The sequence below is a fragment of the Anabrus simplex genome, chromosome 7, assembly GCF_040414725.1.
Source record: "Anabrus simplex isolate iqAnaSimp1 chromosome 7, ASM4041472v1, whole genome shotgun sequence".
Lineage (NCBI taxonomy): Eukaryota > Metazoa > Arthropoda > Insecta > Orthoptera > Tettigoniidae > Anabrus > Anabrus simplex.
The window spans coordinates 292,479,889-292,507,850 of record NC_090271.1 but is presented as its reverse complement, the minus strand read 5'-3'; the positions used below and the strand labels follow the sequence as shown (position 1 = coordinate 292,507,850).

Sequence of the window (27,962 nt, the reverse complement as noted above, 5' to 3'; positions counted from 1 at the left end):
TTATTTTATTCAAAGGTAGTTAAGATTCCTCATGTGTTAGAAATAAAACAGCAGACCTCGTTGGTGTAGTAGTAGCGTTATTGACTACTATCCCCGAAGTTCCGGGTTCGATCCCCGATCCCGCCAAGTAATTTAATCTGGCACGGAGGATTGGTACAGGGTCCCACCAGCCTCGTGAGGTCAGTCGGTGCATTAGGACACGTAAAACATCATCGGCGTCGAAGAATAAGACCCACGGGGTTACACGTGTTACGTTACTTAGAAATAGAACAGGAAACCTGGAACTGTGGCAATTATCTACCTCATTTCTTACAAGATGCTCTTTTTCCCTTTTAGGTTGTACGTGTTCAACGGCATCAAAGTACAGAAGTGCGAAAGAGAGCAATTGCAACCTTGGAGTCTATATCCCCGAAGAAAAGGAAACTGGACCAAGTCACAAATACAGAGCCCATCTGTGAACTCTCTGATATGAGACTAAAGGACGAAGAAAGTAAAAGACTGAAAACCGAAATAGAAGTCCTAAATAAGAAAAATGCAGTCCAAGAAATTGCCTTAAAAAGTGTGATGCAGCCCTGAACAAGGCCAAAGCTGTAAGACACATGTTGCCAAACAAGAGAAAACTATCCAGAACTCTGAAAGAACGTGTTTAAGTGTTTCTCTCCTGGACAAATTTGCTGCCTGTTACGAGGCAACAAACGAGTAAGATGGAGCTCAGAGGATATTGTCAACGCACTGACTTAAAGGCCCTTTCTCGACAGGCTTATACCTATTTAAGAAAGCGCAACATTCCTTTGCCGTGTCGTGCTACGCTTCAGAATTGGACTAGGAATTGTAAGTGCAATCCGGGTGTTTCGGAAGAAGTTCTGTCAATTTTGAAAGTTAAGACCCGTACATTTAGCGATTTAGAGAAGAAAACTGTGTTGTGCTTTGACGAAATGACCATTGATGACCGTATCTGCTATGATGCCTCGGAAGACAGGATTTTAGGACCTCACAGCAATGTTCAAGTTGTGATGATTCGCGGTTTGTGTAAATCTTGGGAGCAACCACTTTATTACGATTTTGATGTGGCAATGTACAGCAAATTGCTCCAAGATATAATAATGAGAGTTGAAGATTTAGGGCTACATGTCGTGGCGGTAACGCGTAATATGAGGGGGGGGGAAGAATTCAGAAGTGTGGAGCGAACTCTGCGTCAACACATCCAAAACTTTTTTCATAAATCCAGCGGACACGGAAAGAAAGATCTGGGGTTTTTATGACGTGCCTCACTTACTGAAGCTCCTTCGAAACCACCTTTTAGATGAAGGGGTAGTTTTGCCTGATGGAACTGAGATAACGAGGAAGATAATTGAGGACGTATTAGATAGCCAGAAAGGCGATTTATCTATTACGCATCACATATCAGAAGCTCACATCAGTGTCACAGGTCGAGCGCGACAGAATGTTAGAATGGCTGCGCGCTTTTCACACCGTACAGCTAAAGCATTGAAGTATGTTCTAGGTAAGGAACGCGAGAGCATTTTCTTTGAATTAGTGAATGATGATTTCGATGTTCTGAATTCTCGAGTTCCCTTTGACCATGGCACACCTATCCGTAGCGGATTCGGTCTCAATCTTGCGAGCCAGGGGAATACATTAAGAAGGTTCATGGACGTTTGCTGCGGCATGCGCTTTGGAAGTAGAAAAAGTTAGTTGCCGTTTCAAAAGGGATTTCTCATCTCCATCACATCACTTCTGGAACTCTTTCAAGAAATCAGAGAAGAGAATGGAAGATACATCCTAACATCTCGACTAAATCAAGACTGTCTAGAAAATTATTTTTCGAGAATTCGAGGTCTTGGTGCCTTTTATAACAACCCTACAACACTTGAGGTGAAACAAAGGATTCGACTTCTTATCTTAACAGGAAACTCAAATGGCATACCCTTATCAGGAAGTACATCAGTAGCTGAAGAAAGAAACAGTACAGCTGTGGCAGACGTTGAAACACGGAACGAGGAAACACATGAGGAATTCTTCAAATTCTTAAGTAGTGAACTGTGCATTGAAGTAAGAGAAGCCCAGCGAATATTATACGTAGTTCTGACAATGAAGACATTACAGAAGACGAAGAAAAGTTAGTGAGTAGAGTCCACGAGTTAGGGCAGAACTATTCTAATAATGAGGATGTTTCTCCCGATACTGTCCAGTACATGGCGGGCTACTTCGCATTTAAATGCCGAGCGATCGATAAATCCTTGAGATCACGAACTGAAATGCGCCCGATTCCTGGGGCAAGTTCTAACTCCTGAATATCTACTATTTCTTGAGGGGGCCTTTTTACTCCGACAAAAGATTGGGTGAACACAGTCAAACAGTTCGAAATTATATTTGCTGGTTTTCATGGACATGACAGTTCGAAGTGTGACGAAGTGATTAAAACTTTGTCTTCAGTTATTAAATCGAAGTTTCATCAGGACGAGGAGATTTATTCGCATCAGGCATTTGAGTAAGGAAAGGCAGTTGCAAGCAGGAAAGAAATATGCCGCAAAGAAGAATCGGATGTGGAGTGCATCTCAGCCAGTAAAATAATGAGAAAGAAGATACCCTTCACTCTCCTGCATACAGGTATGTTCGGTCTACAACAAATTAAATTAATTTTTGGTGGCCGTGGATCTCGTTCAATTGTATATAATACCATGTTAATTTTGCATGCTATGTATTTGTGTTTATTTTACACATTTTTAAAACGTGTAAATTACGAAAGTAGTACGTTCTCGCAACCTACACAGCATGCGCTGTCTCAATGCTATCCGCCTGTTGACGTCACGCGAGAGCGACCAATGGCAGCTTCCACTGCCGGACTGCCCCCCTCCCCACCCCTTCCATGGCTAAAAACATTCATGCCATCAGCATTATTCTTACAAGAGACACCTCTGGCCTCGAACGCTTTGAGCCGCACGAAAACATGTTTAAATATATATATAGTTTTATCACAAAAATAGTGCCCATGCAAAACTCAGCAGTTGCCTCCTAAAGCCATTGGACGATGGAATGTTATATCTGTACTGACAAGTACAGCTACAGTACAATTGCGTTTCTTGAAGTGTCCGGTTGCGGGTTACAGTGTAAACTGTACACTAGTGATGTGCGCGAATGACGCCTGGAGTCGCGAGAATCGGTTCCTACGACTCCGCGATCGCACTGAATGTCGCATGCGAGGAATCGGTTCCCGATAACGTCACCAGTGTGTGTTGGGCGAACTCACTAGAGTGAGTCTTCCCTATATAAGTGGGGCAAATTCGAACGTGCAATATTTACTATTTATTTTGTATACAGTGAAATGTCTTATTGGTTGTCACGAATGAATCATGCCACATAATAATGAAATAACAATTTATCCTGGTACCGTAGTCTGGAAATCACATTACACATTTCGACACTGGGTGTAACAATCGACATTGTTATTAATGCTTATACTGTATTTTTCTAATGTGGTTTTCAAATATTGCTAGTATAAACGTATACAGTCTGTGGAATTAAGTCACATTTTTAATAAGTACACAACTTTTTTCGTAGCATACCTGTCTTCCGTTACATTTAATTTGCAATGAACATTCCGTACTGCTGTCCGACTCATTGGCTGGATGGTCAGCGTTGAGGTCTTCGGTTCAGAGGGTACCGAGTTCGATTCCCGGCCGGGTGGGATATTTTAAACGCCTCTGATTAGTTATTTTGGCCCGAGGACTGGGTGTTTGTATTTGTCCCAACATTTTCCTCTTCATATTCAGACAACACTCTATACTACCAAACAACCAACCAACCAACCAACCAACCCAGAAACACGCAACAGTGATTACATCCCTCCATACAGGTTTGGCGTCAGGAAGGGTATCAGGTTGTAAAACCGGGCCAAATCAACCTGTGCTATTCAGTTCGCACCCGCGACCCCAAAGATGTGGGAAAACTGGTAGAAAACGAAGAAGAAGAAGAAGAAGAAGAAGAAGAAGAAAGAACGTTCATCTATCTATCTATCTTAATCTGTTTACCCTCCAGGGTTGGCTTTTCCCTCGGACTCGGCGAGGGATCCCACCTCTACCGCCGCAAGGGCAGTGTCCTGGAGTTTCAGACTTTGGGTCGGGGATACAGTACCTCGCCCAGGCGGCCTCACCTGCTATGCTGAACAGGGGCCTTGTGGAGGGATGGGAAGATTGGAAGGGATAGACAAGGAAGAGGGAAGGAAGCGGCCGAGGCCTTAAGTGAGGTACCATCCCGGCATTTGCCTGGAGGAGAAGTGGGAAACCACGGAAAACCACTTCCAGGATGGCTGAAGTGGGAATCGAACCCACCTCTACTCAGTTGACCTCCCGAGGCTGAGTGGACCCCGTTCCAGCCCTCGTACCACTTTTCAAATTTCGTGGCAGAGCCGGGAATCGAACCCGGACCTCCGGGGGTGGCAGCTAATCACGCTAACCACTACACCACAGAGGCGGACACGTTCATACTACTGCTAAATATTATTATGAGGAACGGTCATAATTACTATTTTTGTTTTCATCACAGCTTAACATTAGTTAAGGTTGTCTCTTTAGTACAAATGTATTTTGTTGAAATAATAGTGTTATGTCCGGCTCCATGGCTAAATGGTTAGCGTGCTGGCCTTTGGTCACAGGGGTCCCGGGTTCGATTCCCGGCAGGGTCGGTAATTTCAACCATCATTGGTTAATATCGCTGGCACGGGTCTGGGTGTATGTGTCGTCATCATCATTTCATCCTCATCACGACGCGCAGGTCGCCTACGCGAGTCAAATCAAAAGACCTGCATCTGGCGAGCCGATCTTGTCCTCGGACACTCCCGGCACTAAAAGCCATACGCCATTTCATTTCAGTAGTGTTATATTGTCATAATCCCCATACAAGTTTTGATTTGTTTACAATCCATGCAATTTGATTAGTTTCAAACAGAGAATCATATTTTCTTATCAAATTACAGTCGCATTACAGTATATAACTCTAGGACACTATTATGAGAGCAGGTATGGCTTGTAAAGTGACCTGGTTATACCAGAACGAACTCACATTTTTACATAACACATTCGTGCTGCACGTGTGTACGTATCTGCATCATAGATGGTGCTACTAGTTCCTCGGAATCGATTCTGGAATCGGGTACCCGATTCCCCAGGCATATGGAATCGACTCTTCGCGATTCCAGTCGCAACCCATCACTACTGTATACAGTAGGGAAGTCGCCGCGCGACTATGCAAGCCTTTTCCACAACGTGCGTTTGACAGTTCCAGCGCGTGCGCGCATCCTCTCTCTCTCTCTCTCTCTCTCTCTTACCCAGTAGCGGGCACTGAACCATATCTGCCCCAGCGCTGCTGGGGTAAAGAACTTTGTATTAACATTTTCTTATTATTCCTTAGAACATTTTTTATAACGTTTAAAAAATTGCGAAATCTAAACCAAGCCAAGTACAGCTGTCTCGAAAATCCGCTCGCACTACCGCAGTTCAGCTTCTCCAGCCAGCTGCATTTCCTTGCCGGCGCGATAGAGCTACCCCCAGCGAAATTTAAGGTCGCTTGGGTGACGCATGCACTTGAAGCTTCCTCGAGGCGGAGCTGTTCCCCCTCTCCCAACTTCAATTTACAGCGACAGGCCAGCTAGCTTAAGTAAGGGGTGTTGGTTTTAAAATACTTGACACTCGAAGTCTTCAGCGCCACACACTAGAGATTGCAAGAAAAAATGTCAACATCTTAACAGTATAGCCACTTGCACATCGTCTTGCTAATAAAAATAGAGCCAGTATACGAAATCAATTCATTCATGGCACGTGTAGAATGTGTTCAGATAGCCACAGAAAAGTATTTAGGTTGCCCAGCATGAACACAGAGTTAAGAGCGAATGGTTGTTGGTGATGGTGGTATATAGTGAATTTTTGTAATCTTCTTCTAGGATTATAGGTGAAGGTTTTGTGAGTTCTGTGGCATTGATCATTAATATAAAGTGTGTTATACGTCGTGACAAATATTTTCCCTCGTTTGTCGTTGATGCACGTAGCCTACACTCAGTATGCGAGTGAAACTATAAAACTTCAACGATGGGAAAATACCAGTTAAATTTTGCTGATTATTATAGATTAGGCTTTTTAAGTAAAAAAACAAATAGTTAGTCCCAGTGTATTTTTGTGTAAACCATGAATGTACTATCACGAGGCGTCACCGGATGAAACTGTAAGCACATTGTTTAAAATCTGCTATAGATTAAGTTATGGTGTCGTCATTGCCGTGAATATCAATTTGGAAGTATGTGCGAGCGTGTGGTTGAAAATATTCTTGAAAGTTCTTTCTCAGGTAGACCTTTCCACGAAAAATGCAGCCTTATAAAAGGGTAATGTTGGCTTTAGAGAGTGTAGTGGGGCTACGATTGTTTATTTAACAAAACTTTTTTGCAGTTGGGGTGATGAATATGTTCACCGCACCCCACTGCTTTTACCTTACCCCTCCCCTTAAGATCAGTGACGGCTAGGAGGTGGGACCAATCAGTGGATTGAGTAGCTGGAACCCCAACTCCGACATATTTCGAAATCAATGTACCGGACATCCCTGAATCACATCACCCAAATTTACTGCCCCACACCCGCGACGGAACCAAAAACGACCTATATGACACTCCCACACACCACATTACAAATAACCCTGCCGAGCGAGGTGGCCGTGCGGTAAGGGGCCCGCAGCCGTGAGCTTGTATTCGGGAGTTAGTGGGTTCGAACTCGACTGTCGGCAGCCCTGAAGATGGTTTTCCGTGGTTTCCACATGTTAACACCAGACAAATGCTGGGGCTGTACCTTAATTTAGGCCAAGATCGCTTCCTTCCCACTCCTGCCATTTCCTATCCCATCGTCGTTGTAAGACCTACCAGTACCGGTGCGACGTAAAGCCAATTGTAAAAAAATTAAAACCCTGTTCTCCCTTACTGAGACTACCTTACAATGTTGCCTCCCTCACCTCCTATATTTTACTGAACGAATGTGGATGTTTTGAACATCACAGCATGCACATATTTTTTTTTCTTTGCTAGGGGCTTTACGTCGCACCGACACAGATAGGTCTTATGGCGACGATGGGATAGGAAAGGCCTAGGAGTTGGAAGGAAGCGGCCGTGGCCTTAATTAAGGTACAGCCCCAGCATTTGCCTGGTGTGAAAATGGGAAACCACGGAAAACCATTTTCAGGGCTGCCGATAGTGGGATTCGAACCTACTATCTCCCGGATGCAAGCTCACAGCCGCGCGCCTCTACGCGCATGGCCAACTCGCCCGGTGCACATAAATTTATCATACTGTGGAATTAATTGGAAAGTTGTATATATTTAATTTGTGGTAGGTCATTCTAAATGATTATGCTAATATATAGGGTTTTTAGTCATCTATTTCACATTATCATCTCATTTCTTTGTATCTGAACTAGCTGAGTCCTGAGTAAGGTATTACATCACTCGTGTTAATAGCTTGCAGTAAATTTCCAGTAGCCTGAGGTTAGGCGACCGGACACGCCATGTTAAACTTTAGCCCTTTACCAGGATAAGGACATCATTGAGATTGCAGAATTGTTTAGCCCCCTCCATAGTCTGAAAAGACAGTTAGAACTTGTTAACTCATAATTTGCTACGTGATGCTTAGAAAGCCCGCGAAATTTCAACCTATGTGAATGAACTTTACGAAACAAGATGATGGATATACAGCGTTGGATAGGAGAAGGGACAGAACATCAGATCTTACTGGACCTTGTGATATGGTAGATGGAGGGAAATTTTGGAGCCTATATACATCAACAACAAGAGCTCGAGGAGGTCTTAATAGCTGAACTGCTGAAGGTCTTAGGCTTCTTAACATCTTAATATCTTAGCGTCTGTACCACTTAGCGTCTGATGGCCATGATGATAGAGGAAAAAGGTCTCTCTCGTCGTTCTTAATATAAGAAGAGGAAGTTCTCCCTGTAGTTTACAAGTTCATTTCGCATCTGAGTAGAGCACCACTGAAAGTTACTCTCATTGAGAGCTGGATATCTCAATAACGAGAGATAAAATTAACGAGAAACCGGTTTTGACTTATGTAACACAGGATAAATTCTGTTATGTATTTTTGTAGTTACGCTACTTTCTGTAATACGGAAGAATACAAGTGTATTCTCTGAATGAACGTAACCCAAGGTAGTTTTGATATTGAAATTGTGTAATGAGTAATATAGGAAGTGATAGTTAGGAAAGTCGTTGTCCAATTAGTGGGCAATGCACGAATCGGAAATAGGACTGGTACTTGCTACGAGAGATGACAACGGCTGAACGAGAGGATCATCAAACAGCTCCTACATCATCGAACGTGTCCAGGTAGAGGAATCTACAAATAATGAGCTAATGGCCTAAATTACTGCAGGTCTCCGCGTAACCGTTCATTTTCTTCAATTTTTCTTTTGTTTCGGTAAGTTCAGTTTTCGTAAACATGCCGTCACGTTCATCATCCTAATAAAGTTATTTTAATTGGTACTTCCATAAATTCTGATCAATAACCCTTAGTTTCCAGGTTAGTGTGTACTTAATGGTTAGTATTCTGTAAGTATTCTGGGAGTATTTTAGAGTCTCATTACCTATTATTATCATTAATTATCAACTACCATCTTCAAACCATAAGTTTGAAGGCTGGCGCCCAAAGGATATTGTTTATGGAGAGGGAAATGAGCGAGTATTTATTTATATTAAAATTAAGGTGACCCGGCACGTCACACTGTCGCCCATCTGCGGTGCAAGAGCGGGTACGTCACAAGAACACCGAAAAACTAATTCTTACTGTCATTAAACCCCTAATCGACACAACAATCGCCGACATAAAGGAATACGATAACCACAGCATAATCAACATATTTTTCAAAAATAAGGTCATGCACGCCTTAGATTCGACCCTCGAACAAAAATCCCTCCGTACCTACTACCAAAAAAAATGATAGCATACTCAAACAGGCACACACGCGACACACAAGCACACTAAAACGCCCCAAACTACCCGTAAACAACAATAAGAAAATAAATGTTTTCAGATAATTAGGGTTCTGAGTACAAAAACTACACAAAGCCAGAAAATGGAAAAGTGACCGAATCAACCCCAGTTCCAAAAACACAAACCTCTCAACGAGGCTGCCAGAGGGAGACTACTAAGTGGGTCTCTCCTCAACATCCCCACCTCCCCTCTCCCAGCGAACCACAAAACAATTAAACAACCCCTCACACAGACAAAGACTCGGAATACGGGCAAAACCCCAGCCCCAAAGCCTAAGGTGAATATCACTCGATGCCACCTCAGAAGTACAGTGCTAAAACTGTCAGTGGCTACACCACTCGGCGTCGAGCTGTCCGCACCAAATGTGGTACAACAGATGACACCAATCATCAACACACTAAATGCCAGGTATCCGAGCAGAAACTAAGCTGCATAAACTGCAAGGGAACCATGCAGCCTCGTTTCCTAATGATCGGTATATTAAGGCGATAGTCAGAATACATGATGTATCGAAACTTTACCGACAAAATAATCAGGGAAGCTTTCCATGTTATGTTAAGAACGATGGTGCAATCGGATTGGCGGAGAAAAAAAATATTTTCGAGAAAATGAGCTTACGCTGTTACTTCCCGGCGCGCGATTCAAATTGACGAAATCGCCGTGTTCGCCAGAGCACAAGCCGCTACAGGGAAGAGAAAGAGAGGGAGAGGAAATGGGGTGTACGAAGGACATAAGAGATAATGCTCCGCGCGTATGCAAAGTTTCCTCGTTGGATTCGCACAGGATTAACCTTGTCTCTCACAAGCAATATCCACAGTTCGTTTACTAAACAGCGTCACTGCACACATAGTAATTAAAACACACTTGTCAGTCAAGTAATGCACCAGATCGTTTCTCCTTTCGTCTGTTGGACGCAGTTACGTTCTTAATTATTTAACATGCTCTTCGAAGATGCAACGCTGCCACCTCACGATTGTGTATTCCTCCACTCATTACATTGTAAATGGAATGAAATACTGCACGAAGGAAACAAAACGCCCAATGGTTTGATTACAGTAGATGTTGAATATACCCCCATCCGACTACGATGCACAGTTCACAACGGCGTAGTAGTGACTTTTGGACTCTTTCCAGGAAGTGTGATCTCACGAACGACTTGGAAAGCTGCCTGTGTTCTCGGTACAAGCTCATCTCATCTTTCTACGGGGTTTGCATAGTAGTAAATTTGTGCAGAACAAACTGTACAATGCCTGCTGGAGCTGGGAAGAAACTAGGCGAAACGAACGAGAAACTTTTGCACCGAGCATTACCTCTAACTCCCACTTCCCCTCTCTTCCCTTCCCTCCTCTGACGCAGAGTAACATGCAGAGCCTGTTTGTCAATTTGAATCGCGCGCCCGGAAGTAACTAAGTAACCTCATTTTCTCGAAAATATTTTCACCCCACCAATCCGATTGTACCATCGTTCTTAACATGAAGAGCATCCCTGATTTTTCTGTCGGTATACCGTAGATCTGATACACTCTGTATACAGAGGGTCCAGGAAAATGTAGACGCTCTTTAATGGTCAGTACTCTTTGATAGTCAATATTAATGGAACAAAATGCCATACCGTTACAGTTCTTGCACGGGGGATGGTTATTTTATGTGTTCAAAGTGACCCCCATTAACAACCAAACAACGTCGATGCCACTGAACTGCTGACCAAACTACGGCTGTCAGTGTTGCCAGTGTGATAGATGCACAGGACGACTCGATGTTTTCTCGTAGCTCGTTCAGTGTAACTGGCGTCTGTGGATTAACTTCATTTTTCAAGGTCCCCCATAGGTACAAGTCAAGAAGTGTAACGTCTGGAGACCGCGGTGGATACTCAACTCCTTTTCGACCTATCCATCGTCCAGGTAGATTTTCATCCAAGTACGTTCTGGCATGTCTGTGGTAGTAAGGCGAGGCGCCATCTTGTTGTTGATAAAATCTTTCATTTCCAAGCACCTCTCGGATGGCAGGTAAAATCTATGTTCACGTCACTAACTCCAAATCAATGTCATCTGCAACTTCAGTGGTGTCAAACTAGAGCTCATTAGAGGGCGGAGTGGAGACCTGTTGTGTTCTCAGATGAGAGTCGTTTCTGTCTCGGAGCCAGTGATGGTCGGATGTTGGTAAGGAGGCCAGGTAAGTTCTTGGTACCAAACCGTCTGCTTCGTCGACACACGGGACGAACACCAGGAGTTATGGTATGGGCAGCGAGTTCCTTCGACAGCAGGGGCACTCTCGTCATTATACCAAGAACCTTGACAGCTGATTTCTACGTCAGAATGATGATTGAACCTGTTATGCTGGTATTCATTAGCAGTAATTTCAAGGCAGTGTTTTCCAAGGGGATAACACTCGTCTTCAAACTGCAACTGTCACCCAACGTGCTCTACAGAGTGTCGATCAGGACTTAACCTGCGAGACCACCAGACTTTTCACCCAATGAGCACGTATGGGACATTATGAGACGGCAAATCCAGCGTAATCCAATACCATCATTGACCGCTGCTGATTAGACTGACCAAGTGTAACAGGCGTGGAACTACATCCCACAAAATGACATACGGCACCTGTACAACACAACGCATGCACGTTTGCATGCTTGCATTCAAAATCATGGCGACTACAGTGGTTGTTAATGTACCACCCCATGTCTTCTCGCGCATAACTGAACCTGTGACCTGGCAACTTTAATCAAATAAATGTTACCTAGACAACTGCTTATCCTAAATTGCATTCCTTTAAACTAATGTCTTCTTGGTGCTGGGATTACATTTTCCACCAGTGTACATGGAGTACACGAAAACCCCAAACAATACATACCCAGTGTACTGGATCTACGCATCTCACCACCATCACCACCAAAACTACCAGGGACGATGGTATTGGCTCTGCAACTTTAACCAGTCTCATCGCGACGCACTGGTACTACTAAGCGGCAACCGAGGCAAATTCTAAATTAAATACTAAGAAAACGTCACGAGTCGAACTTAACAGTTATACAACATCCAACGTGGTCACCCACTGGATGGGTGAACGCTGTATTCCTCGGTAGTTGTGTGAGAATTTTCGCCTTCGTCTACAATGGGTACAGTAAGAGCACCCCTATATTGCAACACTGGTACGGTAAGAGGGTACCCACACTTACATTCACAGTTGAGCAACATTCACCGAGGTCGCCCCCTGCACAGTGACTTACAAGGGGGATGGTGAAAACGTCTCCCGCGCACTACAAATGCACACGGTCCTGTGTGAGAGGACTAAACACACACCAACTAATTGTAACACTCAACATTTATACATTCAAACATTAACCTTCTAAAATAGCTGCAAGTAGCTTGCTGCAGTGCATTACTATCCCAGACCATTACCCATGATCCTGTGAAGAAAGAAGTAAAATATTGTTCCATAAGAACCTTACACCTGTATAGGCAAACTAATTTATTTATTCAGCGAATGGCTTTACAATACATACGTACATAATTTTGGAAAACAAACTATATCTTCAGGTTGTTTACGTAACTAATTGTCTCTAGAAATGCATGAGCAAAATCACTGACGTCGCCACTGTACTTTCATTTTGGACCGCTTAGTGCAAATGAGATAATTACTGGAATTGCTGATATCACGCCACGCAAAGCACCAGGTGCGGATGGTATTCACCCAGAATGTATCGTTCATTGTGGGGATAGAGTTCGAGTATGGCTGTCCACCTTCTCCACGAACATCCATCCTACAGAGTGGCCAATTGCTAAAGTTATTCAAACAAGCAAAGATTATAGCCAGCTTAAAGAAAGGCAAAGCTAGCGATAAACTAGAGAGTTATCACCCCATTGCCCTGCTTAGTGTAACATATAAAAATCACTAGAAAGGCTCCTTCTCAATCGAACTGACCCAGAGATACTCAAGAAAATCCCAGTGGAGCAGGCAGGATTAGACCGCACAGAAGCACTGCAGACCAAATAATGTATCTTACAAATTGCATAGAAAACTTAAGACATCGGTGGCTTGTATTGATTTGACAGCAGCCTATAGTACAGTTTGGAAGGGTGGCCTACTCTTCAAGTTTCTGAAAGTGATACTGTGTAAGATGACTGCCCGGCTCTTGAATAACATGCTAAGCCAAAGACTTTTCCACTTACATATGGGGAATATTGTGGGTACCAAAAGATCACTAAATTATGGACTTCCTCAGGGGTCCAATGCCTGTCGCACTGTCAAGAAAATTCGGTTATGCGGATGATTGGGCGACTGCTACCCAGAGCTACAAGGTTCGAGAAATCCGAGATGACCCTAATGGACGACTTCAAAGAGGTCGCACAGTACTTTAATTTGTGGAAACTTACACCTAATGCCAACAAAACAGAACTATGTTGCTTACATGTAAACAACAAGATGGCTAATAAAGATTTGCAGGTGTACATTGGTGATCAATTATTAAGACATAACATACCCTAAATATTTAGGAGTCGCCTTAGATGGAACATTCTCGTTTAGACAACACATTCGTAACATCCAATTCAAAATAAGAAGTCGCAATAACGTACTCAAAAAAATTATTTGGTACCACTTGGGTTAACATTAACTTTACATCGATTCACACCTTCTTTTGTGTTTTCGGCTGCTGAGTACTGTGCTCCTGTTTGGTTGAATAGCCCGCACAGCAACCTCACATATACGCAGCCCAACACCACGATTTATATCATCCCTGGTACAATACGATATACGATCTTCACCTACATATTGTCTACCTATCGTCACCCATATTTCCCCACCAGATCTTCGATGTAAAAACGCTCTCCTCAAGAAGTTCGTTGGGTTTTTTTTTTTTTTTTTTTTTTGCTAGTTGCTTTACGACGCACCGACACAGATAGGTCTTATGGCGACGCTGGAATGGGAAAGGGCTAGGAGTGGGAAGGAAGCGGCCGTGGCCTTAATTAAGGTACAGCCCCAGCATTTGCCTGGTGTGAAAATGGGAAACCACGGAAAACCATTTTCAGGGCTGCCGACAGTGGGGTTTGAACCTACTATCTCCCGAATACTGGATACTGACCGCACTTAGCGACTGCAGCTACTGACCTCAAGAAGTTCAAGTAGGTAATTAATATTCCTTAATTACAAATACATGGCGACATCGCTGAAGTCCATCTCAATCGTCTAAGATCTCGAAATCCACCAATAAGAACTGCAATAGAATTTAAGAATACCGACTTCAACATAACTAAAGAATGACATGGAAGATAAAATACCGAGCCTCAGTCCACTCTACCACAAAATGGTTCGTCGCTGCCACCTGGATTTGAGTTTCCTCGTAAAACCTGGTCTAGTGTTAACAGGATACGACCGAGCCATTGTAAATGCGCAGATTTCCACTACAAATGGAAAATAACTTATCAACCCAACTGTGACTGTAGTGCCTCTAAGCAAACCATCCAGCATATTATCACCGAGGCAAACTAACATCGGAAGATAAGAGCTTCGAGTAACCCGGATACGGAAACCTACCCACCCGGAAAGGAGGGGTAAACCTGGTAATCTGGGAAAGAACATCAAAAAAGAAATACAGTAATGACATTTTCTGCCCTAAATATCTGAAATGCGCCCACCCCCCACCCAATTTTTTTTGTAAAAACGTAATCGGCGCTAACAGTAAAATGGACACACAGACGCTGTTTTACAGATATCAGATATTATGGGGGAATCAGGATAAGTCCAACAACAGGTTGTTTCCTGAACTAGTGACAAAGAATAAGACAGACAAAAACAAGCAAAGAATACAATATTATACAGTATGACGTGCAGTAGATCAGTCTAACTTCCCAGTGGGTTGTGTGTTCGAAGTGCTCATAGTAATATATTTTGTATGCATGCACTGTTAATCTTCAATGAACGGAGGCTGGGTTAACTAGATCCGGGTGCCAAACAACAGAAGACTACTGTAATTAATGAGTGGGAGGAAATATCGTCGCACTTCTTGGGGTGCTGTAGGCGGGGCCAGTCGCAGGTCTCACTCGCTCAGTTCCATATCGATCACACGCTGGTTCCTTCTCTCCGACAGGCTGCCGGCCCACTGTTTGGCAAATTCTTGATTTCCTTCTCATTCTATCTTCTTTCGAGCATAGGCTCTGTGGCTTGCTGCGGCTCCTATTTTTTTTAAATGCTATTTGTTCGGGGCGTCGACCTATAATCTTTTACCCCTACTTGCACCATGTGATATGAACCTGCGTGTAATTGGAATAGAGAAAGTGTAGTGTTGAATGTGAGGAAAGGAACGTTAAGGACGACACAAACACCCAGTCCCCAGGCCAGGGATATTAATCATTTACAATTAAAAAACCCTGACCAAGCCGGGAATCGAACCCGGGCCCGCCGGGTGACAGGCGGACGCGTCGCGCCTACACCGCAGGGCCGGACTGGCTCCTATTGTTAATTCAATCTTTTAATATAACGGCTCGCATTTATTTTCCCTTCTAAGTCTAAAGGTCGTAATATGTTTCTGAATATATGTTCTCAACGGTCATTCTTTGTACGTGGTCAAAAAGATATTCAGCTTCTCAATAGACCTCCAGAGAACGCTACTCTCATATCTCATTCACCTCATCTTTGAAACTCCAGAAATTGTTCTAAAGAAGCCTTTTTGTTTTTTTGTTTTTTCAGCTGGAACTCTTGCTTTACTCCCTGGTTTAATGGTGTACGATTACAGTCCACTTTCACAGTTATGGCAATCTAAAATGCCATTAGAACGCACAGGGTGCAACCGTAAAAGTTCAAAGCATATGAAGCAACAACCAGAAAGTTATGGGTGTAGATACAAAGCATAGCAGTAAGCGGGTAGGCCTACGATTTTAAGTTAGCGACCACATGGCTATGTCCGAATGTAAAACTTCACTATCTTTCCGTGGTTTTCCATTGTCATATCACATCAGGCCAGTTTATATTTGAGATGACGGTATATGTGACATCATGGACAACGCATATCTGTCCATGAAGCTTTCTTACTCTATCGAATAAGAATTAGCGCCTTAGCGCGAAGATTTTTAAATGTTACCAAGTTGGCCACAGCAGCCTGTCTACGATAGCGTTTGTGAGTACGACGTCGTTCTTTTATAGCTTTTGCAATCTCTTCGTTCCACCAAGGAACTAGTTTTCATCCAGTCCCAGAAAAAGACGGAATGGACTCCTCAGCAGCAGCAGCAGCAGCGAGAATAACTTGTATGATACAAGTTATATCGTCGTCTACGCTCCGGCAATTCGCGTCGTTAAAGACAGCTGGTGGTGTGAACTTTGGCCAATCAGCACGTTTAAGAATCCATCGGCGAGGAGCCTCGATGGATTTCTGTTTCAACAAATTAAGAATAATGGCAAATGGTAACTGTCAGCGAGTTCGTCGCGTACATCCCACCGAAGCAGGGGACCGAGCGCACAGCTGTATAGACGAACGTCAATGCGAGAAAAGGTACCGTGCGTTAAGCTGAAATGTGTTGGTTTACCGGTATTCAAAATGCATAAATCCAGCTCTCTTATTAACTGTTCCAACCCCACTCCTCTGGGGCAAGCCATTTCAGAGCCCCATAATGGCTGCTGGGTGTTAAAATAAGGAAAGAAGGTGGGAGCTGATCTATTAAGAACAATTACATCAGTGATATTAAGGGGCAGGCCTGGTGAGAGACATTGCAAACGAAACATGTAACGATGCTGCTTCCAGCAATATTTATAATGGAACCGCTTCGCTATAGATGTCAGAACGAGTGAAAATACCAACGCCAACAGAAGCCCGGTTGCAGTGGCGTATGCTGGGATCAAAACGTTGGCTACCACTAGACTCAGGTTAACCCTTTTCGATGGTTGGTTTAGTGCAGCCAATAGCAAACGGAGTAGCTTGCTGTGTTGTCAAGGCCGTTTCACAAGCTACTGTCCTGGCCTCAATTACTGTCAATAATCAACACCTGATCAGTGGAGATGGTAGCCTAAGGTTTAGCAAATTGAAGTTCTAAGCTTTGAGGCTAAATGGATAGAATGCTTGCTTTTGGCCCGATGGTCCCGGTTCAATTCTCAAAATCATCACCTCGTACTGTTAATTCCTCTGGCTTGGGGACTGGGTGTTTATGACGTCTTCGCCATTCATTTCATCCTCATTAGGTCATCACCAAGTCTATACAGATGCCATGTTCTATTATTATTATTATTATTATTATTATTATTATTATTATTATTATTATTATTATTATTATTATTATTATTATTATTATTAAATTAACATTTTGAATAATACAACATTACCAGCGGTGGTTCACCACTTTATCAGCTTCCTAGGGAGATCAGTGATGGCATCCGACCCATGTTCATGGGTTCGATTCCAACTAAAAAAAGCACTAAACCTGAAAGATTGCATTTCATTTTAGCAGATCTACCTATAAAAAGAAAACTATATTACCAGCAGCCCAGCAGAGTTTTTATACAAGGATGTAGAAGTAAACGGGAGTGAAATACCACCATCTACAGTATATAATTAAAGTCAGAGGTATGAGGTGAGGAAGTATATACGATGAGTAAGTAACTCATGGTTGTTCGTTAGCAGTGTCAATTTGACGGAGCGAAACCTAACACAACTATCCCCCCGGTCCCCGCATCCATCGGACAGTTGCGAGAGGTGGGTTGAGCGGAGAGGGGCGCAGAGCCAGGGCTGCAGATCAGTCTCGCATGCCTTACTCTCAGAAATACGTGCGACGTTTTCTCTCCTTGCTTTCAAGTTTTGTAAATGGAACACTGTCAAATTATGTGCTTTAGATTTCCATCGTTCTCATTTAAGGGTTGGGCTTCACCGATAGCCTTAGTAACCCTCAGTATACGCCACTGCCTGGTTAGTAAAATCCCCTTCCGTCGAGTATCGACTAAAATTTCTTAGGACCGTTTGAGCACTTGGTCTGAGATTAGTTTCTTGAATACAGACTATACTCGCCGCGAACTGACTGATTATCTGGCGCAGCTCAGTAAGATGTTTGTCATAACCGTTACAATTCCACTGTAATAGTGCCACCCACAGTGTGGAATACTTAAAAAGCGTTACGTTTTAAGTGGCGAGACGCTTTCTAACCTACAAGAACATCTCCATCTTCATCTCCATCCGAAGATGGAGAATGGTCGACGTGCGTGACGAGGTGATGTAACGCCTTGAGCTTTCTGGACGCTTTTTGACAGCGGAGTTTCCTCCTACGACGGGAACGCGGAGGTTTTCCAACAAGTGGATCTGCTGGCACTAAAAACAAATCCTCCGGATGGAGGGCATGTTACGCTACGTAATGCTAGGGAAGAGCGTATGAATAGCAGAAGTATCAACCCTCAACGACCAGTGGCTACGCAAGACACCGTGTGGCAACATCGTGAAGAGTCTGTAGTTCCAGAACTGGATATTACAGCCATCAAAGAAGTCAATGTGATTTGAACTTTACCTTTAGAAGACAATCATACTTGTTAACGACTGATAGAATAATTAATAATAATAATAATAATAATAATAATAATAATAATAATAATAATAATAATAATAATAATAATCATAATAATATAATGTATAGTTACTCTTAATACATACACTGTCCGGCTCCACGGCTAAATGGTTAGCGTGCTGACCTTTGGTCACAGGGGTCCTGGGTTCGATTCCCGGCAGGGTCGGGAATTTTAACCATAATTGGTTAATTTCACTGGCACTGGGGCTGGGTGTATGTGTCGTCTTCATCATCATTTCATCCTCATCACGACGCGCAGGTCACCTACGGGTGTCAAATAGAAAGACCTGCACCTGGCGAGCCGAAGTCCTCGGACACTCCCGGCACTAAAAGCCATACGCCATTTCAATACATATACTTATCTTTTTACATCGTTATGCCATAATTAGGAGCTCGATTGAACCAGCTTAGCTGATGTGTTGGCCTCCTCCTCCTCCCAAAATCTCTTCATCCACTCGCTGAGCTGCTTCCTTCGTTCTTCTGTCGAAGTTATAGTGGCTCTGTTATTGGGTCTGTCTTCAAACTGGTGATTGTCGATTTTGGTTCTGAATTTACATCTGCCCTGTATAATGTCTTCCGAGATGTTGATTTCCTGGAGATCTGTTTCAATTTCACGAATCCAGCTGTTCTTGGTTTTAGATTAAAGGGCCAGGTTGAGAATTATTTTAGTTAGTCTGTTACTGTTCATTCTGCTAATGTGTCCATAAAATTTCAATCGTCTTTTCCGAAAAGTGAGAGATATTTTTTTAGAATGACTATATATTTCCTGGGATGATTTTTTCCTCCATATTCCCTCCATACAAACTGGGCCAAACAATTTTCTTAAAATTTTCCTTTCCTGTTTCTCTACGTCTTGGGTTAGAGACCCGCCACCAATGATTAAGGTTTCTGAAGCATATGACGCTTCAGGTTTGATTACTGTATTATAGTGTCTAAGTTTTGCTTTCCGAGATATTAATTTTTTATTGTACCTGTTCCAAGTGATCCTCTAAGCTTTCTGTAATTTGGAAATTCTTTCTTTATTTGCTTCGCGGTTTAGACCAGAGGGATGAATAATTTCTCCCAAATATCTGAATTGGTTCACCTAAAAGATTTTGCCGAATTTAGTTATCATACGTTGTCGATCTAAATATCGTGAAGCTCCTTCCATGTATTGAGTTTTCTCATACGAGATTTGAAGTCTCGTTTTGATGGCAATTTTATGTATTTTTTCAATGGAATGAATTATTATTATTATTATTATTATTATTATTATTATTATGTGCGTATGGACCCAATGGATCACGCAAAGATATAACCATTCTGTTTTTTTCCGAGTTGCCAAACTGCTCTCATCCTTTCTCCGTGGATCCTTTTTCATTCATCTGTCCACTTTGCTCCAGTCTTCTTTTTCACTTCGTTCTCTGGTTGCACTTTCCATCCATTAATTTTTTTCCTATAGAGATTTCTGTCCGCGGTGTCATTTCAGTTCATCTGGGCCTTTTCCAGATCCTTCTTCACTTCAAGTACCCATGGAGTATTTTTTAGATGTTCTACGTAGGTGTGAATCCTGTGTGTCAGTCTACTTGCCGGCAGTCTGCGGACGTGCCCATACGAGGTGCATTCAAGTTCTAAGGCCTCCGATTTTTTTTCTAACTAACTACTCACCCGAAAACGATGAAACTGGCGTTACTTCTCGACGTAATCACCCTGCAGACGTACACATTCTTCATAACGTCGACGCCATGATTCCATGGCAGCGGCGAAGGCTTCTTTAGGAGTATGTTTTGACCACTGGAAAATCGCTGAGGCAATAGCAGCACGGCTGGTGAATGTGCGGCCACGGAGTGTGTCTTTCATTGTTGGAAAAAGCTAAAAGTCACTAGGAGCCAGGTCAGGTGAGTAGGGAGCATGAGGGGTCACTTCAAAGTTGTTTTCACGAAGAAACGTTTGCGTAACGTTAGCTCGATGTGCGGGTGCGTTGTCTTGGTGAAACAGCACACGCGCAGCCTTTCCCGGACGTTTTTGTTGCAGTGCAGGAAGGAACTTGTTCTTCAAAACATTTTCGTACCATGCCCCTGTTACCGTAGTGCCCTTTGGAACGCAATGGGTAAGGATTACGCCCTCGCTGTCCCAGAACATGGACACCATCATTTTTTCAGCACTGGCGGTTACCCGAAATTGTTTTGGTGGCGGTGAATCTGTGTGCTTCCATTGAGCTGACTGGCGCTTTGTTTCTGGATTGAAAAATGGCATCCACGTCTCATCCATTGTCACAACCGACGAAAAGAAAGTCCCATTCATGCTGTCGTTGCGCGTCAACATTGCTTGGCAACATGCCACACGGGCAGCCTTGTGGTCGTCCGTCAGCATTCGTGGCACCCACCTGGATGACACTTTTCGCATTTTCAGGTCGTCATGCAGGATTGTGTGCACAGAACCTACGGAAATGCCAACACTGGAGGCGATCTGTTCAACAGTCATTCGGCGATCCCCCAAGACAATTCTCTCCACTTTCTCGATCATGTCGTCAGACCGGCTTGTGCGAGCCCGAGGTTGTTTCGGCTTGTTGTCACACGATGTTCTGCCTTCATTAAACTGTCACACCCACGAACGCACCTTCGACACATCCATAACTCCATCACCACATGTCTCTTTCAACTGTCGATGAATTTCAATTGGTGTCACACCACGCAAATTCAAAAAACGAATGATTGCACGCTGTTCACGTAAGGAAAACGTCGCCATTTTAAGTATCTAAAACAGTGCTCATTCTCGCGGCCGGCGCTAAAAATCCATCTGTCGTATAGTGCTGCCATCTCTGTGACGTTTTGACAACGAACGCGGGCTCCTTTTAAAACAATGCACATGTTTCTATTTCTTTCCAGTCTGGAGAAAAAAAATCGGAGGCCTTAGAACTTGAATGCACATCGTATAATTTCAGACGTCTTTTGCGGATGTCAGCTGCAATGTTGGAAAGCTCTTCTGTCACTTTGCGTGACCTCACGAGGGAACGGTACGAAGTCGGACGACGAATTTCGTTTTGATTTTTACATATTCGAGGTCTTTTTAAGCTGAAGCAGGTGGTGGAAGTCTAATTTTTCGCTGGTTTTTTTTATTTTTTTTTATTTAAGGGGGCATTTGGGAGCTCAAAGTTGGCGGTGCGCGCCCTGAATTGTACAGTACATGTTGGCCCTGCCTCGCCTTCCCCCTCCACTCCTTCGGTTCTTTTTTTTTTTTTTTTTTGCTAGCGGCTTTACGTCGCACCGACACAGATAGGTCTTATGGCGACGATGGGATAGGAAAGGCCTAGGAGTTGGAAGGAAGCGGCCGTGGCCTTAAGGTACAGCCCCAGCATTTGCCTGGTGTGAAAATGGGAAACCACGGAAAACCATCTTCAGGGCTGTCGATAGTGGGATTCGAACCTACTATCTCCCGGATGCAAGTTCACAGCCGCGCGCCTCTACGCGCACGGCCAACTCGCCCGGTCCCTTCGGTTCTCCTCTGTTCCCCAACACATACGGCTGCCAACAGTTGTGTATATGAGACGGCGAGTCCTATTCTATTCGGTCAAGTTCTTCACGACTGATGGCTATTCCATATACAGGAGATCGCATTGAATTCTTTACTTTGTTATGGCCGCTTGCAACATTATTGAAGCTCTTATTAATGCCTACGATGTTAATATTCAGGAAGCTACAGGACTTTCTGATGAAGAGCAAATCATGTATATACAAATAAAGACAACCTTTGATGCAATATTGGAGGGAAAATGCGAATTTATTCAGGAGGATGAAGCCGTTTTCGTTGATTCAGAAGACGAAGATGGCGTTGAGGAAGGGATAAAAACACCGAAAAAACGCAAACACGGAAATGAGTTTAACGAAGATAAATCTTGTGATGGCCGAGAAAGACTCTGTAAGTCAGTGGAAGATTATGATTCCGAATAATTGTTGGACATGTAGGCTATCAAAAAATAAAGGAACGAAGACCTATGTACGCCGTACGGAAGTATAAGAAGACTCGGAGACAAATTTATGGAATCGTCAACCACGTTCAACAGAATGGAGAAATTAGGAAATATGCAATGGTTCGAGCTTATGTGAAAGAAGAGTTCACCAGGGCAAGGATGCGTTATTTATATGTCACAAAATCGGACACTGAGCGTTGGATTGGTGAGGGTAGAGAGTTGTATTGCCCAAAACACTCTCTCCAAAGCGACTCATACTTGACAAACCTTTAAAGGCGTTTGAAAATTCGGTTCCGAAAAGTAACCAAACTAGTCAGTGAAACGTTTAAAACAGACGAAGTACGACACGAAGTGGCTAAAAAGTTTGTAACATTCATTAATGAACTGCAAGAAAAGAAAGAGATCCCGGATGCCAATATCTGGAATTCGGACCAGTCCCGATCTGAGTACGAAATGGCAACACAGTGAAGTTATGATTTTCGTGGTGTGAAAGACGTTCTTGCTACGCTTGTTTGCCGAAATTGTTTTACGCACTCCCACACAGTGCAATATCACGTTTCTAAAGCCGGAGAAATGAGACATTTGTTCTTGATCGTTTTCCAAGAAATTAATGGAAAGTTTGGACCTAGAGTACAAGAAAGTATCAGAGCCTACATGGATGCCTTTAAATATGTCGTAATTGATTGTTCATCTTTCGGGAAAATGGGGAAGGGGCATGTACGTGACTGGTTTCAAAACGTTTTCCATCCGCAGTTACAGGAAGACGGAAGAAATCATCTTCTCATAGATTCATTCAGTGGCCAGGGCAAAAATGCACAACTTGAATCCCTGACGAACAAACATGTACAAATTGATACATAGCGAAAGGAACTACGTATCTTTGCCAGGCGTGTGGCTTGGAGCCTTCTGACAACTAAAATGTTTAGTCCGTCGAATGGAAAACATTCGCCGGGTAAGGAATTTACAAGGCCAGTAAAATTAAAACCCAAAAACAGACTTTTCATTATAGCTAGTCAAATACTAGCGCATAACCAATTACAAGCTGACTGTTTTGTACCAATGCCGAAATGTGGTTGGAAAGCGGGTGGTTATTCCATTAATGACAATATGCCACAATTTCATACTGTCTCGCAAACGAATTTTCATGATTTGACTGATAAAAAGTGCGCTGTAAATGATTGTACCCATTTTTTGTTTATAAGGTGCGCACATTGTTGTCTTGTGTTTTGTTATTGACATTTTGTGTTAGATTTTCACCATAATGCCATGAACAATGAACCAATGCCAGACTGTGTTTAGAATAAAGTCATTTCTTGAACACTTTGAATGTCATGATGATGCAGATAATATTTGATTATGTACTATTTGTATGTTAAGTAGTGATTTGTAAACCATTTTTATTGTTTATTTATTCCATAATGAATTCATATTTGTAAATAAAATGCCCCAACTAACGTCAGTTTTCACCCGCAATCCCGTGTACACAACTGTAGGCAGCCGTATGTGGTGGGGAACAGAGGAGAACCGAAGGAGTGGCGAGGGAAAGCGAGGCAAGACAGCCGCTGGCTGTGAGCGCTGACGTGTGCCGGCATGTACTGTACAATTCAGGGCGCTCACCGCCAACTTTGAGCTCCCAAATGGCCCCTTAAAAAGGACCAGCGAAAAATTAGACTTCCACTACCTGGTTCAGCTTAAAAAGACCTTCACGAATATGTAAAAATCAAATCGAAATTCGCCGTCCGACTTAGTACCGTTCCCTCGTCAGTCTATATCCATCTTCTGTTTTTCGGGGGCCGAGAATTTTCCTCACGATTCTTCTTTCTTCTTTTAAAATGTTTTCTAGGTCACCTTTCCCATTTAGTGAAAGGGTCTCGCTGGCATATAAGACTTCGGGCTTGATTACTGTATTATAGTGTCTGATCTTTCCATGGCGGGACAAGCACTTTTTATTGTATATGTTGTGAACCCTATCGTAGGCTTTCCGAAATGTTTGTAGGCGAATTTTCTGGGCAGCCTTCTCGCCTCCCGCTGGTTCAAGTATTTCTTCCAAGTACTTGAAGTGTGGTACTCGGCTGATGTGTTCAAATTTTGGATGTCAAGTTTTAAGCAGAAGAACTTGGTCTTTTCAAAGGAAATTTGTAGGCCAACCTTACCAGCACATTCGCTAAGGGTTTCACTTTGTTTAACGGCTGTGACTACATCATCTGTCAGTATGGCCAGGTCATCTGCAAAAGCGAGGCATGATATCTCAATACCATCTTCGAGTCGTACTAGTCGTATGGGGCGCCAGTATCCCATGTCTTTCAATGCCTTCTCCCACTCGCGGATGACTTTGTCTAGGACAAGGTTGAAAACAAGCGGAGATAAGCCGTCACATTGTCGGACGCCAGTTTTAATCGAGAATGGTTCAGAGATCTCCCCCATGAATTTAACTTTGGAGATAGTGTCAGTGAGTGTTGCCTTGATGAGGTTGAGGGGCTTGGAATCAAGCCCCAGTTTCTCAAGAATAACGAAGAGAGACTGTCGATCAACCAAGTCGTACGCTTTCCTGAAGTCAATAAAAATGCAGATGACCGGTTTGTTCCTCAGTGCTTTGTATTTAAGTGTTGCTTTCAAGTTGAATATTTGTTCTGCACACGAGCGACCAGGGCGGAAGCCTGCTTGATATTCGCCAATACTTTGTTCAAGTTGTTCTTGCGTTCTCTTCAAATGGCAAGCTGAAAGAATTTTGTTTGCCACTTGGAGAAGAGAAATGCCCCTGTAATTGTTCACGTCAGTCTTATCTCCCTTTTTGTGTAATGGGTGGATGAGGGCGCACTTCTAGTCCTGAGGTAATTCTTCCGATTGCCAGATTTCTGTCATGATTTGAGTGAGTTCCTTGGAGGAGTTAGGTCTAAGATTTTTCAGAAGTTCCGCAATGTCATCTACTCCGGAGGTCCTACTGTTTTTAAGTTTGAGGATGTGGCCGCGGATTTCTTCCTCTGTCGGTGGTGGAGATTCTGGGAAAGTGTGCCTTGGGGGTTCTTGAGGGAATCTTGTGAGGGGCTCTGGACAGTTGAGGAGATCAGCGAAGTAAAGTGCTAGTTCCTGACAATTTTCCTGGTTACTGAGTGCAAGTTTTCCATCTGATCTTTTGAAAGCCAGGTTTTGAGGAGCATACCCACGGACTTGTCCTCCGAATTCCCTGTAGAAATCTCGTACGTCGTACTTACGAAAGTTATCTTCAATCGAGTCCAGTTGTTGCTTCAAGTGTTTTCTCTTGACCTGCCTGAAGATTTTGGCTACTCATCTTCTAGTTTCACCGAAATATGTTTGATTTTCTGGTGATTTCTTGCTGTTGTATTTCTGGAATGCTTCTTTTCGTTCCTTCAAGGCACGTTCACATTCAGAATTCCACCAAGGGTGTTTAGTTTATTATTATTATTTTCCGGCTCCATGGCTAAATAGTTAGCGTGCTGGCCTTTGGTTACAGGGGGTCCCGGGTTCGATTCCCGGCAGGGTCGGAAATTTTAACCATCATCGGTTAATTTCGCTGGCACGGGAGCTGGGTGTATGTGTCGTCTTCATCATAATTCCATCCTCATCACGACGCGCAAGTCGTCTACGGGAATCAAATCAAAAGATCTGCACCTGGCGAGCCGAACATGTCCTCGGACACTCCCGGCACTAAAAGCCATACGCCATTTTATTATTATTATTATTTACAAACAGAAAAATCAAGCCAGGTACTGTCAAATAAGATTAGTTACGCCACATGTCCCGGTATTAGCTCATCAGATACGGGTCTAAAGGGTAGACAGACATACATACTTGCGTATAGTAAAACGGGAAAAATGTATAGGCATTTCAACATATGAGGAACATTATAATGTGCCTGTTCAACATTTTCACTGCTGCAAGCCACTATGGTGGGTTACGCAATTTGTGTTGCCGGCGCTATCTGCCACTGCGATGGCTCACGCTCACCTCCCCTGCAGTACAATTGAAAGCCGGAATAGTGGCGCGAGGAGAACATGTCCTGTACATACATACCTTCTCTCCCCAGTTTCTGGCAATCCGGAACTGTGGGAGGTGAGGGATGGGAATCACTGTAAGTGTTGTTGTTGAGTTATCAGTCCATAGACTGGTTTGATGCAGCTCTCCATGCCACCCTATCCTGTGCTAACCTTTTCATTTCTACGTAACTATTGCATCCTACATCTGCTCTAATATGCTTGTCATATTCATACCTTGGTCTACCCCTACCGTTCTTATCACCTACACTTCCTTCAAGAACCAACTGAACAAGTCCTGGGTGTCTTAAGATGTGTCCCATCATTCTATCTCTTCTTCTCGTCAAATTCAGCCAAATCGATCTCCTCTCACCAATTCGATTCAGTATCTCTTCATTCGTGATTCGATCTATCCATCTCACCTTCAGCATCCTTCTGTAACACCACATTTCAAAAGCTTCTATTCTCTTTCTTTCTGAGCTAGTTATCGTCCATGTTTCACTTCCATACAATGCCACGCTCCACACGAAAGTCTTCAAAAACATCTTTCTAATTCCGATATCAATGTTTGAAATGAGCAAATTTCTTTTCTTTAAGAAAGCTCTTCCTTGCTTGTGCTCGTCTGCATTTTATGTCCTCCTTACTTCTGCCATCGTTAGTTATTTTACTACCCAAGTAACAATATTCATCTACTTCCTTTAAGACTTCCTTTCCTAATCTAATATTTCCTACATCACCTGCCTTCGTTCGACTGCACTCCATTACTTTGTTTTGGACTTATTTATTTTCATCTTGTACTCCTTACCCACGACTTCATCCATACCATTCAGCAACTTCTCGAGATCTTCTGCAGTCTCAGATAAAATAACAATATCATCGGCAAATCTCAAGGTTTTGATTTCCTCTCCTTGGACTGTGATTCCCTTTCCAAATTTCTCTTTCATTTCCTTTACTGCCTGTTCTATGTAAACATTGAAAAGGAGAGGGGACAAACTGCAGCCTTGCCTCACTCCTTTCTGGATTGCTGCTTCTTTTTCAAAGCCCTCGATTCTTATCACTGCAGACTGATTTTTATACAGATTGTAGGTAATTCTTTGTTCTCGGTATCTGATCCCTATCATCTTCAGAATCATAAATAGCTTGATCCAATCAACATTACCGAATGCCTTTTCTAGATCTACGAATGCCATGTACGTGGGCTTGTCCTTCTTGATTCGATCCTCTAAGATCAAACGTAAAGTCATGATTGTTTCACGTGTTCCTACATTTCTTCTGAAGCCAAATTGATCTTCCCCCCAACTCAGCTTCAACTTGTTTTTCCATTCTTCTGTAAATAATACGTGTTAAAATTTTGCAGGCATGAGATACTAAACTAATGGTGCGGTAGTTTTCACACCTGTCAGCACCGGCTTTCTTGGGAATAGGTATAACAACATTCTGCCAAAAATC

General features: G+C 43.1%; 1 protein-coding gene and 1 pseudogene across 1 annotated transcript in view; both read right to left on the bottom strand.

Annotated features, from left to right (window-relative positions):
- The window catches only part of ena (enabled), a 393,478-nt gene that overhangs the window by 301,031 nt on the left and 64,485 nt on the right, over window positions 1-27,962 (bottom strand). The gene's annotated exons all lie outside the window — the stretch shown is intronic.
- On the bottom strand, window positions 16,214-21,185 carry LOC137501515 (histone-lysine N-methyltransferase SETMAR-like; annotated as a pseudogene).